At 39.5% G+C, this 17,412-nt stretch overlaps 1 long non-coding RNA gene across 1 annotated transcript; it reads right to left on the reverse strand.

Moving 5' to 3' along the window:
• Positions 1-15,604: 15,604 nt before the first annotated feature.
• On the reverse strand, positions 15,605-17,183 carry LOC123986838. Its single transcript, XR_006828990.1, has 2 exons — positions 15,888-17,183; positions 15,605-15,813 (listed from the first exon to the last, which is right to left on the reverse strand). It is a non-coding gene; the product is annotated as an uncharacterized LOC123986838 (long non-coding RNA).
• Positions 17,184-17,412: the final 229 nt, after the last annotated feature.

Genomic DNA, 17,412 nt, shown 5'->3' on the forward strand with positions numbered 1-17,412 from the left:
TGTCTGTTTTTTTAGATTTTGGGTCTTACTTTAAGTAATGCGTGGCTTTTCTTATATCTTTTTAGAAATGTCAGCATGTTCCCATATTTCAATTGAGTTAAAACACAATTCTTGAAATGATGCCTCTTTTTCTCAAAACTCTAAACACAAATCCACAACGTCTCACCCAATTCCCCAAACATCCTATTTTCAGGTCAAAATGAAGCTCTACACTCAAAACCATTCAATCTTGCTGAAAAACCAAACTTGGCCCTCAGAAACACACACTACAACACAATCTTACACACTGGTGAGATAAATTCAAAACAATACTACAAAAACCGGTTATAAGTAATGTTGCTTGTGGTCCCCCCCCTCAGAAAAACCTTTGCACATGAACACAACAAAAGAAACAAAAAATGTAAACATTTGCACATTTTTTTATTCCTTAGTGTTCTATACAGTACAACAAATTATTCTGCCCCAGCATCCTGTCTTTCGCCTGGGACAGGCCAGAGATTCTCCTCTTCCACCTTCTCTTCATCATCCACCGCTTCTTCAGCGGTAGGACAGACTTAGAATGATGGTCATAACTCCTTTAGCCACATCGCAGCCGGAATGCAATGCATCCATGCCCAGCTTTAGAGTCTCATTCTGATAAATTTAAGCTGAATCTTTAATCTTCTTTTAGCTCTATCTTGGTCTCCACCAACTTCTGAGAAAAATATATTTCTCTTAAGCTTCTAAATGCCCCACTAGGTTTACCAGGTAGGGGCTAACTTTGTCTGTCTGCTTTTTGGTTCTGGGCATGTAGTGTTTGATCTTAATCTTGAACATGTGAAAACACTAAGGGCCAGAGTTTGTCTAGGACCACTACTTAATCTTACAGTTTTTCTAAATTGCTTAAACAGTATAATCAGACTAAAATTTCAAAACCATAACTTCAAAAAGCCCGCCCATTGCCCTAAACTCTACACACAAATCCCTCCATTTCACATTGCCTACACCATGTGGTCATTGAGAAAGCACTAACAGTCAATATTGTTCACAAGTCAGCACAGGTTGAGCTCAATTAGCACACAACTACCCAGATGGAAACACAAAGAGTCATAATTGATAACACACCAATCAGAAGCTTCAATAGATAGATAAAAGGGCCAGAGTCAATTCATCCAGTTTGGAACAATGGATCCAGAGAAATCTGAAGGAAGAGGTAGAGGACACCAGAGAGGAAGAGGAGGAGCAGTATGGAGAGGAGGAAGAGATGAAGGAAAAGGAACAGTAGGAGTTGGAGGAGGAGATGGGATAGAAGGAAGATGAGTGGTCTTTCCGAAACTGCTCGCTCCTCCCTCTCCCTACCTACTTCCACTCCGTTTGCACGTTCACGCCGAGGGTCCGCCACATTGAGTGCCATCCGAAATCAATGAGGGTGGAGTGGTAGTGGGTTGTTAAACCCTCAAATGCTGAGTGTGCACCGATGCCGGCTCGCTGCATTATGGGGGACCTTTCTGTCAAATATGAGTTTCGTGTGACTGCGCTGGTTAACATGTAGGATTATTTAATTCTGAACAGTTCATATCACCATTCACAGGTTAACAACATTGTGTTAAATAAAAAATGATCTTCTCTGATAGACAATACAACTGTTGTTTTTTATTGAATCATATTCATTCACCAAAATCTTCAGCCAAAACTAAATAGCCTACAGTAAACAGAATAATAGAACATGACACAACGGGATCCATGGGATCACGTACGAGTAACAAAGGCATTAAAGAAAAATAGTTAGCCTAAGTCTTTATACATTTTAACTGTTAAATTCTTCAGACTATATAATTCTTCAATTTAATGTATTATTTATATTGAAATATTGTATTTGTGAATGTAATATTTTTCATATAGGCTAAGATAAACAGGTTCAAATATATAGGCTTTTCTTTACATTGAATATCAATCTTTTCATAAAAGTATATATTTCTTTTTCATAAATATCTAATGTCATGTTCTTAAAGAAATATTCGACACAAACACAAAATGAATGACAAATGCTTTCAGTTTCATTTTTGCAAAATAAAACACACTTTCCCTCAACATGAATGCTGAATCTTAATACAACTGTTGTATATTTGATACACACATTATAGCAGAGAGTGCAGCGGTAACGTCAGATCCTATTTACGCTGGGGGGAGGGGGTAGTTCCTCCGAAAGTTGTCCGCTGTAGTTAAACCCTACGCGGGTTAGGGAGCTCAATTTGGCTGTGAGGGTGACTCAAACTGGAGTTCACTCCGTGTCGGAGTGGAAGTGGTGAGGGTCTAGTTTCACAAAGGCCCGAGGAGGAGGAGGAGGAGGTGGAGAAGAGGAGGGAGGAGGAGGAGGTGGAGAAGAGGAGGGAGGAGGAGGAGGTGGAGAAGGAGGAGAAGCAGATAGAGGTAGGAGGTGGAGAAGGAGCTGGAGAACAAGAATCTCTGGCCTATCCCGACCCACTGACTAATTTATTGTTTGGTGTGTTTTCCCCTTTTGTTAACAAAAATTCCACCCATTCTAACACAGGTTTGTTGATCAATTCAAGGAAAATTACAAGAGGTCTGGGTATTAGGACTAGTGTTTGCTGGATTAAAGGTTAAAGCCCCCTGTGTTTGTGTTCTACAAAAAGCCTGAAAGCCTGAAACCTTAGATAAAAGGCTGACGGTAGAATAAGCCAAAATCTGCACTCACATACTGTTAGTTTGTGGGACTAGCTTCTCTTACGTAATGTTGGCTGGACTCTGTTGGGATATAATAAGTGATTTATTATGAGATCACCTTTCTAGAGTCCAGTTTTTTGCAACGGAAATTAGGTAAAAGCTGGAGGAAAATTTCTAAACAATGAATTAAACATTGATTCAGATACAAGGTTAAAGATCAGCTCGCTGGAATAGTCCAGACCAGTTAGTCAGTCGACTGCAAAGTCCTGACCAAAGACATCCAAGAGAACTTGAAAACAGGAAACCAGATCTTTGTCTTAATAGTTCTGGCTAGTTCTCTGTTTTATGTTTCATTGATAATTACAACCTTGACTTGCCTGCATATTAAACAGTATTGAAGATATTCTTCCTTTTCTGTGGGTTTAGTTAGAGAAAATGCAGGATACATGTAAAGATAAGTTTTATATTGATTATAATCAGCTGGACTGTTGAGATTTCTGCTTTGTTGAATGGGTTACATGGAGGACATTCAATATTTCTCAGTACTGGGGCCTCATTTTTAACCATACAAACAAAAAGGGCCTGAAATATGCATATGCTACTTTACTAAGCATAAATTGGGATTTACAGAAAAAAAACTTTAAGTAAATTATTATGGAGGCAGAGGGAAATAGTGACTGCAGGCAAAGTAGTGAATTAAAGAAAATATGTTGTAATATAAGAACAATGTCACTCAATTACTTGTCCATATAGAATTTGGACACCTACAAATAATAAAATTTGTCAGCAGAAAATCTATACAATAATTGTTTTGTTACCAATAAGCACATGGTAAGTTTAACCCAAAAAATATATTTTTCAAAAGGATTTTCATAATTAACTTGCATGGGGTATCAATCAGTCGACACTGATTGATTCAAAGTGTTAAGAGATTCCACTAATTGTGAAAGGGTTATAACAAGGCTGGGTGATGACCAGCGTAATGATGCGTAATGGCTTCTTTGGCACTGTTGGAGGAATTTGTCAATGCCAAAGATATGGGATGGAGGGATGATTTTTTGGCCCTCGATGATGTCTGGCTTAGGAGTCGATGTCTGATCAGTGCGAGCACCCACATACATACCGCATGGAATGATGGCAATTGACCCTTTGTTAAGCCATGCCCCGAATACGCAGCTGGCCAATCACAACGCAGTATAGGACTCGCTCTAACTGAGGTCCGACACTTTCATGGCTGCGCTCCACTGACTCTAATGCAAAAAGAGTATTTTCTAGCTTTTTTTCGCTGTATTTTTCCAAGATATGGTCAAACACTTTTCCTGGGGCACTTGTAATAATAACAGTCGCTACCCAGAAAGGTTGAATGGAGAAGTATGATTTATTCTCTTTCCAAAACCTAAAATAAATCCAGAAAATTTTCGGCTGTGAGTTGTTCCTAATGTAATGTTAGTTAGCTAACGCTAGCTTACTTCATACTGAATATAACGTAATAAAGCCCTACTGTTCTGCTTTTTAATGATGAAAAAATGGATAGGGGTCTACCCAGTTTTACAGGACCAGTGTTGATCGTTCATATTGTTGTCTTTTGTCTCAATCGTTGGGGGATGTGGTAGTTCACTTGTACTGTGTGATCGGTAGGCTTTAGTTTCTATCTTTAATTTTTTTCCCCATGTCCGTTTGAGTCAGTTTGACAGCCTGAATACAACCTTCAAATGTATAATGCAACTGCAAAACTGTCTGCTTCTTTCTGAGATCTCTTTTCCCAACAAATTTGACAATATTTCTCCGGAAAGTGCAGTAATAGACAGTGGCAGCGCGACAGTTTGTCGGACTTAGCAACAGTAACTAAGGGGGGCGGGGCTTAGTGAAGGACCAATTGGGCAGTCCACTCCTGTTTGCGAGATCTGGGATGGAAGCGAGCTGTAACCATGCCGCATGGCAACCAAGAACAAACCAAATAAACCAGAACTGGCTGACCCTTACCTAAAAAGTGGCCCAAGTCTGTTTTATCATATTAGGGCCACACATGCAATTTCAAATGTGGGCCACCTTAGGCTCACATCCATTTTGTCAGGGCCAGGTAGTAGGCCGGTAGTACAGCATCATTGTGTGAAGTGGCCTGCAATCGGTACCAATACTAGTCCATTTACAGGTTTTGACCACTCTAGGGTTTCTGGCACCCGACACGTGCCAGAGGGAAGTGGCAGACAGGTTGGGGTTTTCGCAACCTTGATTGAGCCTAGTGATGCCATCTGTGATTCTTAAGGACATTTAGATGTAGTATTTATTATGGGTGTTTCTTTAACCAGTCGTGTAATGTTGAGAGTGAAATGGATGGTGTGTTGTCCTTGTGTACGTGCAGACAATTTCAAGTTGATTTCAAGGATTTATAAAAGGAAATAGGGCATGGGCAAGGGTACACAAGGTTTTATAAATCTGCATATTTTTTGTCATTTGTACATTTCCTTATGTACGTAAACATTAAGTGTGGATTCTCTGCAGATTTTTTTAAATGAGGCCCCTGGGGCCAGATGTATAAACAATGTGTACACTCAAAACCATGTCTTTTCCCACACTTAAATTGGTATTTATTAGGAAGAATGCGTTTACGTCACGCAGACTTAAGACCTGAGATAGCTATGGGGAATATGACATACATGAAATATAAGATGAGAGACAGTACCCTTGCACATTATAAAGTCTGTGCGCACTATAAATGAATCATTAATCATCTTCCTGAGGTTTAATAATGATGATTGAGATATAACCACAATGATACTTAAGTGGCATGGTTGCTATAAATAGCCATAGTCGCTTGTAATGGTCGCACATAATGACAGCTGTTCTGGTGCTTTGGAGAACCTCGCTCATGCAACACCATCTATGATATTGCACTTCTTTGCAGTTCTTCTAATTGACAGGTCTAATGTGTGGTGTAGCAGGAAGGAGTATCAATATGCAAGCTGATGTTTAAGGGTACTTCTACATCCATTTATGAAGAACTGTGGGAGTAGGAATGAGGCTTGTGCACATGATAATTGAGATTTACTGTATAAAACACAATCAGGTGTATATGCAGCTTTACAAAAATGCTGTAAACAATGCATGTGCATATTTCTCTGTTTGTGCGTACACAGTTTTAATAGTGAATTTACACGGAGTTTTTACGCAAAGGTATTTATCTCAGCCAAATGAGCCACAGAAGAAGTTTGGCTTTAACATAAAGTATTTACTACAAACAGAAAAATCATTAAATGAAGTCATTAAATGAATACAGCACATTGTGGATGGCGTTTGAGCCAAACCACTTAAATCTTCTCTAAATCTGTAAATAATCAATCATCTGTGTCTAAGGTGGATGCATGCTGAACTTTAACATACGTTAGAGCTTTAGGGTTTTATTTGTAGTGTAAGGATGGCAGTATCCAGTGTGAAACATCTTGACTTGATCGTTACTTGTACTTCGATGCTAACATCAGCATTCCACTCAAAGCTGAGCCTTAGTACAGCTTCAACTTGATTTATAGTTGACACAAGGGGTTAACAGGAATCCCGCCACAGATACCTACATCATAGGTTTTGAGTTATGGAGCATTGTTTCACCCGTTCATGTCACCTCTGCAATGCTAGATTCATGTCTTGTACATGTATTTTGTTTTTAACACATAAATGACAATATAATTTTATCCATTTTATCCATGCCTGTGATAAAACACAACACAGAATGCATGTGATAAAATACAAGTTGAAATACAATCAGAATAAAATCAGCAAAATAAAATGATAAAAACGATTTAATAATGACCTAAATAAAAGCTTTATCAAACAGAAAAGTCTTAAGTCTAGCCTTAAATGTGTTGATGTTGTCTGAATCCCAAACCCAAAGTGGGACCTGGGGCCTTTGCCATGAAGCGAGTTCAACTTACCCAGGATGTCTTTCTGTCAGGCTTCACTAACCCTAACAATCGCGGTCAGGTCAGTACCACAAAGCTGGTTATCAACTCGGTAAGTCAACCCAGGGTTTCCCAATCCAGCCGTGAGCGCGTTCACATAAAAGAGGCGGTGTTAGCAGCAGATGGCCAATCGCAGACATGAACAAGTCCACTGGCAGCAGAGTGGCATATTTTACATATGAGCAAATTGTAACACTACAGGCATACAGGCGTACAGACATAGGCCTAGTCTAAGTAGCATGGCTGCAGCTAACACGTGCAGGGAGACAAAAATTCACCAACAATGTGAATGCCTAAATGAGCAGGCATAGTCTATAATAATGCGTTGATCTGATGTGTTCTTTTGAGCTGTATGAAAATAGCAACCTATTCTCTCAGCTCCGCTGTTTGTCAGCATTTCCACATTAAACGATACGGGCCGTTCCCCCTCAGTTAAAAAATCTTTACGTCGTCACTTCAAAAATGAGATTAATTTATTTAACACACTCAAAAGTTTTCCAAACATTGTTCTAAATTAACTTCATAAAGCAATGAAATGAAAAATCCATTCATGCCATAAAATGTGCTGAAATAGTGGTAGAAAGACTGAATCTCAACATTTAGGCTGCTGAAAACTCACCTCATTACCTGCGCCCACATTACAAAAGGTGGGGAGGTAGGCTACATGACCAGTCTCTGTAGTAGGCCTATAAGAAAGCTGCTAAGCTAAAATAAATAACCTACGTTCATATTAAATTTCGTATTTCAATATCCCTACCAAACGGCTCATAATTCAGCCTAACATAAGAAAAATTAAACCCATTTATTTTAACAGCTGCGACAGGCTGTGTGAAACAGACAGAGCAGTGTGAAACCATAGACTGTATATAAAAATGGATGTAGCGTCTGTGACTTCTCCCATTGGTTTCTGAAGAGCAGTTTTGAAGCTCAAAATTAGCGGAGCTGGCCGGCGCCATCTTGGTAGCGCGTCACCGCGCGTCACTCCCGGATAACCAAAAATGGGCAAAGAGGCGGGTCGTAGGTGGAGCTTAGGTGACGTGTTGCTGAAACCACTCCCACCTAGCTCGACGTGACCGAGTTAGCTCATGCTAAGGAGCTAATGCTACATGCTACTCTGCGGTGCTGTACGGTGGAGGTTGGAACCTGCGGCTGGTTGTTACCAGTTTACCGACATTATCAGCTACAGTCAAGGTAACACACCGGAAAATATTAAAATAACTCACATATCTGTTATTGACATTATACTTAACAAGGTTTTAAATGCTTTTTAATATATAAATGTGGTAATGTTATTTTGCAAGACTAAAGTTAGATTTTGTTGAGACCATCGTTAACAGTTAACTATGAATCAGTTATTAATTATCTTAAGTTTACTTAACGTTAATGTTACAGCTCAAACGAACAATTTCAAGCAAATCAATTTAACGTTACATACCGTTGGTTACGAGCGATTACGAGTCGTTTATTTGGACGTCACCTCAGTATGTTACTTGTAATAAATGTAATAAGCTAGCGGTAGAGTCCTCAGTTACATGATGGAAGCTGTATATCTTGTAAAACATTAGCCATGGCTGTTATCACGATAATTAATTCCCCATACCGCTATTTTGAGTAACGTTGCTGCTGTCGGCAGGGCTGTGTGGGATTATTGTCTGGAATAGAACACTTGAAACAGAAAGGTACTTTTTATATTTGTCACAAGATTCTTGTTGAGGATCTGATGCCTCCACATCTGCGACTCAACGCTTAAACTTTGAGTCTAAAATAATGTTGCTACTCAAAGCTACTGGACATTTGACATCTGATGTGAAATTGTCTGTCTTAAAAGGACAACATAAAAACGTTTAAAGAGTCTCCCTTGTTCCATTTTCTCCTACGTATGTGACATAATAGTGCTGTCAGCATTAAAACACTGAGGCATCTTTTAGAGGACCATCTCAAAAAATTTGAATACTGAGGAAAAGTTCATTGTGAGCATCAGAACCAGACTGAGAGAGTAAATTAGCTGATTAGAGAGCTCTTCTCCAGTGATTTCTGTATAATTTATAATACAGAAATGTATTTATTCTAAAATGTTTATACATTTTGAGATAGTGGAGTTTTTATTTCCATGAGCTGTAAACAGTAATCATCAAGATGAAAACAAAAAGAGTTTGAAATGGTTCACTTTGTGTAATGTATCTAGAATATATCAAAGATTCACTATTTTAATTAAATTACATTAGAAAATTAACGTCACCACACTATTCTATTTATTAAAGAATCATCTGTATTTACTTTATATTTTTTATCACCTGAAGAATTTATTACACATTTTCCTCCCAGAGTCACACTGTGGACCAGATGTCCCACCTGCTGCCAGAGAGCTGCAGAGACCTGGAGTCCTCATTGTGCTGACGGGCTGGACTGACGTGGAAAGCGTTCTCTCCTTCTGTTTTCTTTGAGTTTTAAATATTGTCCATATTTGTATCATAGATCCATTTAAAAAAAAACATATGGTTTATAGTTCACGTTGTAATAAATTATATATATATATTAGCACTCCCTGTCTTTACTACTTACTGAAAAGCTGATCGTATACCACTGATAAAACATGAAACATTACAGCTGAACTCTTGCTAAAGAACATCAGTCTAGTATAAGTTAAAAAGTGAAAATACTCCCAACATGTTTCACATGAAATGTTGAAAAGTAATTATGCAGTGTATTTCTGTGTGTGCAGGAGTATTTTTACTTTCTACCTTGTACTTTAAGATAAATAAGGAACCATACACCCAGTACCCATATACTGTATAACAGAGCCTGAAGTTTCTGAAGAGTGCCTTGTTTGCTGCTCTGATATAAGTCTAGTTTAAATCCAGAATAATGTGGGCACATCCAAACCATCCTGTGGATAAGTGCTGAAACAAAGAATGATCTGCACAGAGTAATTATGAATTCCACTAGGTGTTTTTTATTGTGACCTTGCAAACTCTGAGGTCTCAGAGCTGACCGAATGCACATGTAGTAAATAGGTGAGTCTATACAATGTAAACCACACAAGAGCTTCTCAGGTCGCAATAAATGACACCTCTTACAGGGCTTCAAAACTATTCAGTGTGCAGATAATTCTTTGTTTTTCACTACATAGTAACTTGTCAGTCAATGTCACATTTGTCTCTTAAAGAAATGTCAAAATAAAACAGTATACAACATCAACCTTTCATTTTTCACTTTCTACTAACATATGTGAAATGTTAGCCTATAAATAACATCTTAATATTTTCATTTACAGCTGTTAACTATAATATATTGTTGAGCTTAGATCAGACTATTTAAAGTTAAAATATGAAACTGATGATGAATGAAGAATGATTTTATTATGTATAATTAGTTTGATACACTTTATAACAAAGTATTTCTAATACAAAAGCAATAGTTTAATAAATTAAACTCTTGTCTTGCATTCATGAAAACATCAATATTAAAAGGTTACAAATGTAAAAGTAGTTTTGTATGACTTGAAATGTGTTGGGAGTTATTATAATGATAGAATCTGTTGATAAGAACCCAGTGTCATAATTTCACATCAGTAGTGTTCAGGTGTTGTGAGTAAAAAGAAAAGCAGGAGCTGAAGAGCTGGAAGCTGGAGCTGTTCTCTCCTGAAGAGCTGGACACAGCTAATCACATCTGGAGGGTTCTGCAATCAGCTCCTCTGGCACCTGTAAAGACAACAATGGGTAGACAGTTGAGCAGCTTCTTCCAAAGAGCCATAAAGCTACTGAACTCTGAGATCGCCTCAGCATGATAACCTCTCTGGCATGTGAAATACACCGTTTACTAATATGTGCAATATAAGGTTTTCTGCTGGACACTGTGCAACAATAACTACTCAAGTCAGATCTTATTGAAGGTTTATTATAAGGATCTTATTTTATATTTCTTATTGAACTGTACTACCTTTTTAAGCAAATTCTAACCCACCAAACAAACTCAGAGGCGGCTCTCACACACCTAATTTCTCACCTTAACTAAACCATCGCCCCAGTTACAGCCAAGCTACCTGTCTGCAGGCATAACACGCATTATATTCTGGCAAAAAAGGTGGATGCAAATCTCTGCAGGTAGCCTACAACAGCTGTTCGGCCGAAATATGCATCCACATCTTAAGCTTATCAGAAACGTCGCTGATCAAACGCAGTTATCACCTCAGAGTGTTTGCTGAATCTCAAGGATATGTAATAACTTATTGATGACTTTAAACTGCATTTAATATTAACTTCGAATCAATCATCCCCACTGATGAACCCCACAAAGAATAGTATAACGTTATCGTTTTTAAACAGTAACATTACACTTGGAGGTGCACGGCTCTCCTCGGGAGAGAAAGCTAGCTGAAATAGTGGCATCGGTGCTCCTCGGTGTGACAGTTTCAGGCAGAACTCCGCAGCCGCTCCCCCCTTGGCTCTCTGCCTTTAAACCCTTTGTGTCCATCGGGATCAGGTGCAGCCACTTATAATAGTATCTGACTAGTATCTAACTGAACAGTGATTCCGCTAAATCTCACATCGCCCGTTAGTAAAAGTTACCGTTAACATAACGTTAGCTAACTGAGAGCTGAGCCTTTACTTACAACTTCACACAGACGCCTTTTCTTCAAAGTATTATCACCCTAATGTCTAACACTAAGGTTAATGTAATAATGTTACATTTTGGCTTCTCCCTTCTTGCTGACTTGTTTTTGACTCATTAAAAGCTGCGGTTAGAACACACTAACTTACTTACTTACACTAACTTAGCAGCTTCCGGCTGCTCGTATCTGGCTAATTAGCGTAACGAGCTAATGTTAAGCTCACAAGCTATATGCCGACAGCGATACCTGTTAAATGTTAACACAAAAATAAAATACAGGAATTTCACTCAACAAGTAGAACACGGATTTATTGGAGGTTCTCTCTCCAACAAACTGCACACCCTGCCATTATTCATCCGGTATCTGCATGTAGAAATGTCCAAAAGGCTCCGACAGGCTGAGCCTCAGAGCTCTGTGTAGCTGAGTGAGGCTAACAGACGGCGGACCGAGTGCTAACAGTGGCAGCAGCTAATGGTGCCTGTCAAAGCGGCCACGCCCCTAATAATGCAGAACTTAGCGATTTGCACTAAAACCATTTTTTGGACCAGGCTGTAAACATGTTTTATTCTGCTGTAATGTTGGGCATTTTAACATGGGGGGTCTACGGAGATTGACTCCCTTCTGCAGCCAGCCTCAAGTGGCCACTCGATGAATTGCAGTTTCAGATACTTCCGCATTGGTATCGGAAGTGAGAGCAGGAGGTTGCCGCTTGTGTGAAACAGACAGAGCAGATAAAAAATACTAAACACATTTCAAAGCAGTAAGTAGGCTTACTGTAAAAAACTGTAGGCAACAATAGCCTAAGGCTTTTAATCAGTCTCTGTAGGATGATATCGCTATAGCCTACAAGAGTTTTTCCACATCACCGCAGCAAACATAAAGCAGCCTATACAGTCTGCGGGATTTCCTACAGATGGTGATGTCATTTTCCAAGACAGCTGATTGGTCAGTGGGCAGCGTTTTCATAGAGTTGATCTCTTAACTAGAACATAACCTGCTCCGGAGCAGGCGCAGGCTTCCACCGCAGCCACTTGCTGAGCTCCTCAACTCCGAAAATATTGAAGCACATTTTTGTTCCGCCATCACTTCTCGTAAAACTGTCAATATTCGAAATCTACACAGCTGATTTCTCACCTCAAAACTTCTCAGAAGTGGATTTAGTTTTGAAATTCCATACGAAAACTGTAAAATATAAAACTTTCTGTTGCTGGCCTCTGTCTGGTGCAGCAATGATGATGCAGTGAATAGTGAATATTCTCTCTGACCAATCAGCAGTCTGTCTGTTTTCACGTTACATTTTAGTATCCCTCAGCTCGCTTGGAACCTCGACGGAGGTGAGGTGATATGAAAAAAAGTACCTGGAAGCAGGTATAGGTCCAATATTTCTACAATGGAAAACCAAACAAAGGCGAGTCAAGTCAAAGGGCCTCCGCTCAGACTGGCTTGGTTTGAGGGCGTGGCTGACCCCGCTAGCTGCTTGGCAAGCTTTATGACGCGTTTTCATTGTGACGTCACAAGTAAAGGAAGTGAAGGGCTGGACAACAAACCAGCTGTTTTCAAGCAGTTCAGAGCAGAGCTTTCTGTGGGAGATGGGAACTTCCTTTGGGCTGGACTTTGGGCTTTTTCACTTTGCAAACCTGTTACATGCACAAAAAAAGAGATAACTCAATAAAGGAGAGAGAAAAAGCCAAAAAAGCATAATACCACCTCTTTAAATCTTCTTGATTAGTAGAACGCCATTTGTTTTCCTCCAAGCCTCCGTGATTCAATTTACGGGTTTGCGTGTTATACGAAGCTGCTCGTTTTCTTCATCTAATTATTCTCTTTTTAAGAGGGGAAATAGAGTCGAACGTTATTTGCAGTGAGCCTGCAACACAGTCAACAAAATGATCAAGTTGGGAGGGATTGGTGTTAGTAAAGGAGTCCTCTGTCATGTGGAGAGCCAGTGTGGAGTTAAGTGCTGATGGAATAATTTCCTTGAATTTAGCTACAGCACATCTGATAGACATCTAGTGAATGAGTATTTGTCTAAAGGCATGTAGTCCAGTAGTAGAAACTCAAAGGTTATTAAAAAGTGGCATTGAGTCACATCTCTCGCTTGTGTCCAGGCGCCATCTCACTCCCTCTTCCTTGCACTTGAAGTTAAAAGCACTTTACAAGGTTCTTGCTGCTCATTCATTGCCCAAGGACACTTAAACATGTACACAGGAGGAGGTGGGCATTGAACCCCCAACCTCATTGTTTCCTGTGTAATTGCTTTGGCTGCTCTAAAACGTGTAAAAAGTTTGCCATTCAAATGAAAGTTAGTAAAAGCCATTAGTTAAGCAACAGTTTAGTGACTCACCAGTGACTAGCAAAAGCAAAAGGATGCCTTCAGAGCTTCTGACTGTGCCATGGATGTATTACCTCCTCTCTGGTGTCTTCTACCTCTTCCTTCCCCTCTCTCTGGATCCATTGTTCCAAACTAGATGAACTGACCCTGGCCCTTTTGGTGTGTTATCAATGATCACTCTGTCTTTCCACCTGGGTAGTTGTGTGCTAATTGAGCTTAACCTGTGCTGACTTGAGTGAACAATATTTAATGTCAGTGCTTTCTCAATGACCACATGGTGTAGGCAATGTGAAATGAAGGGATTTGTGTGTAGAGTTTAGGGAAATGGGTGTGCTCTTAAAAAACAGAGTTATGGTTTTAAAATTTTTGTTTAAAAGCCTGCTTATAGTGTTTAAGTATTTGAGAAAAACTGTAAGAGATCTGGATATGATGTGGCATCACATCTACCCACAGAATGTCAGAAAGACATTTTTGGATAAGTAAAGGTTTTCCAGCCAATAATGATCATTTACAGTCAAGCTCAGATAAAATTGTACACTGGTCAAACCTTTCTCAAAGTAGATGCACAATATACACGCACACAGACGTGGTTATCCCCAACACATATTATACAGTCACATATTTGGTTTAAATGCACAGATGCCTTTTCAGAAAACAGATGGAGGTTTGTTATGCAACTCCAAGATCAACCCAATGTTTGTTTGAGCCTGGTCAAAACGGAGAGGTGGGATCGTCCCCCACTACCGCTGATATCAAACCCTGCGGGCCCGTCTTCCACCAGACTGGACTCTCTGTCCCAGCAGAGAACCACTCTCCTGTTCCCCCTTTATTCATCCAGCCAGCCCTGTGACTGGGGACTGCTTACCCAATGTAGCCTTTGACTATGATGAATCGCTGCTTTAAAAACTACAACTAAAGCGGGTTTCTGTTGGTCTGTGTGACGTTACATGGGAGACAGACAGACCGGCTTGTCTGAGTCTGTTTGGTGGAAAACAGTGAATGAACTGTACTGTGTACTATGGGATAACAACAACAACAACCCTCTTAATTTATTTTATTTGTATAGCACCTTTCATATAAGAATTGCAGCTCATAGTGCTTTACAAGAAAGATATTAAATGCACTGCGTACAAGAAAATAGAATGAACATACAAACAAGATTGGATACCATAATTAATGAAAAATAAAATGGAAATAAATAAAATGGAAATAAAACCCACTGAATAATAATAATAAAATACAGTTAAAATAAAATACTGAGAATGCATAAAATCAAGAAAAATACAACATTTAAAAGATCAGCAATGCAGCAGTTCAACTTTATTGTCGTGTATAAATAACACAATGAAATACTTCTATTGTGGCTTTCCTTATTATACACAATACACAATAACATCACATATAAACAAAATTTTTACATGTGGGTGTGTCAGCTGTTCATTAAGCTGACTGCCTGTGGAAAGAAACTGTAACTGAGTCAGGTGTTCTGCAATCTGATGCTCCGGTAACATTTTTTGGATGGAAGGAGCAAAAACAGAGCATGAGCAGGGTGGCTGGTGTCTGTTAAGATGTTTGGGGCTCTCTTTTTGCAGCGAATGGTGTTAATGTTATGGAGTTGTGGTAGCTGTGCCAATTATTTTTCCTGCTGTCCTACCTCATAACAGAGTTCAAACCAACAGGTTAATAATCATATAGCTAGAGACAGCTGTTTTCTTGGGTACAGGCACAATGGGGGTTTCCTTAAAACAAAATGCAATCACATACAATGGCAGGGACAGGTTAAACAATCCCTCCAGGATTTCGTGGACCTAACCCTAACCATGCATATTCACACCATCTTACAACTGACTGGGATGCAACAGCCTGTGTCTCAGTGATTTGTCTCGTCTGGCATCCTCCATGAGTTTCTGCTGTTCTCCCGCGTATGATTTGTGGTGGCTAAGTGTCAATAATAAATTACCCCCAGGGCTGTATGTTTAGTGGTTAGTAGACTGTGGCTGTTATGGTACACTAGAAAGAATCAGGAGCGGACACACAGGATGGTTAGCGTGAACACAGGCAAGGTTTATTGGGACGCACAGAGAAGACCGGAGATTCCGGGAGTGGGTAATAATTCCAGTCTTGGGGGGGGGGAATCCGACAAGGGCGTCCAGGAGTGTAGTGAGGACGGACAGGCTGGCTGGCGGGCGGTGAGCGAACTGACAGGTGGCTCAGTAGGCAGTCAGGCAGCGACTCCGCACACGGGAGAGGTACTGGCAGATGAGAGAACAGAGCGGGATCACAAAATACTTAACAAGACTTTAGCAAAAGGAGCGGAGCAAAATACCACTCTGACGATCTGGCGAAGAGTGGGATGTAAGCCGGAGTATTTAACTGCAGGAGTTGATGGTAGATGAGCCACAGGTGCGGAGTGCTGCAGGTGGGAATGAGCCAGGGCCAGACACGCCTACACACACACACACACACACACACACACACACAGGACTAGACAGACCAGACAGTCAAAAAACAGCAGGGAGGGGGAAACTGAGAAAACATAAGGGAAGGGGAAGAGGCGAAGCCCAACCACAACAGTGGCCGTATTGTTACCAGCTTACACTCGAGGTAAGTTTACCTTAAACTATACAACAACACTTAAAACAACAATTTATCTATTACTGAGGTTATACTACACAAGGTTTAAAATGCTTCAATGTTCTTTAATATATAATTGTGGTAACTTGCAACACTAGATTTTGTCAAGACTAATGATATCAGATAACGCACTGGTTCCCAAACTTTTTAGGCAACACACCCCCTTCTACATCTTGACTGGGTTGATAGTTACAGATGATTGTAAATTGCAAAAAGTTAGCCATAACTGTTGTTGCTGCTTCATTTAGTGATTACGTTAGGTTATTCCCCATACCGCTGTTCTTATTTATTCTGTTATCGACTGCGCTGTGCAAGATATTTGTCTTGAATATGACTGAGAAAGAAAGGCACTTTGATATTTGTAACAAGATGTTAATTTATTTCAGTGATCGGTTGAGGTCATGATGCCTCCATATCTGCTAACTAAAATGGATAATGGTTTACATTGCAATAAATTCTATATATTTATTTATACACTCCTTTTGTCTTTACTACTTACTGAAAATGTTAGATTTCACATTGTGTCTGTCAATTCAAAGGACAAGCTAATCATACAACATCAGACATTAGAGCTGAACTTTTGCTAAGTTGAAAAGTGAAAACACTCAAAAATCGTTTCATGTTTCTCATGAAATGTGATTATGCAGTGTATTTCTGTGTGTGCCGGAGTATTTTTACTTTCTACCTTATACATAAAGGTAAATAAAGAGCCTTACACCCCTTGTTTGCTACTCTGATGCAAGTCTAGTTTACAGAAGAATGTGTGCACATCCAAACCAACCTGTGGGTAAGTGCTGATACATTGAATGACCTGCACAGAGTAAAATGAATTCCACTAGGTGGTATCATTTATTGTGATATTGAAAACTCTGAGGTCTCAGCGGTGATCAAATGCACCTGTGCCAAATAGGTGCATCTATACAGGCAACATACATGCTGACAAAAAAGTGGATGCAAATCTCTGCAGGTAACCTACAACATCTGTTCTATCAAATAATGCATCCATCTCTTTAGGTCCTTTTCAGACACTTTGCTTTGCACACTGATCAAATGAGGTTATCACCACATATCATAGTATCTGACAAGTATCAAACTTCACAGTCATTCCATTACAGTACAAAGTCAAATCTAAACACAGTTTAATGTTAACATAATATCAGTATCAGTAACATAATATAACTATTACTGTTATAACTTACTTACTACTATAACTATTA

Source organism: Micropterus dolomieu, linkage group LG18 (assembly GCF_021292245.1).
Source record: "Micropterus dolomieu isolate WLL.071019.BEF.003 ecotype Adirondacks linkage group LG18, ASM2129224v1, whole genome shotgun sequence".
NCBI lineage: Eukaryota > Metazoa > Chordata > Actinopteri > Centrarchiformes > Centrarchidae > Micropterus > Micropterus dolomieu.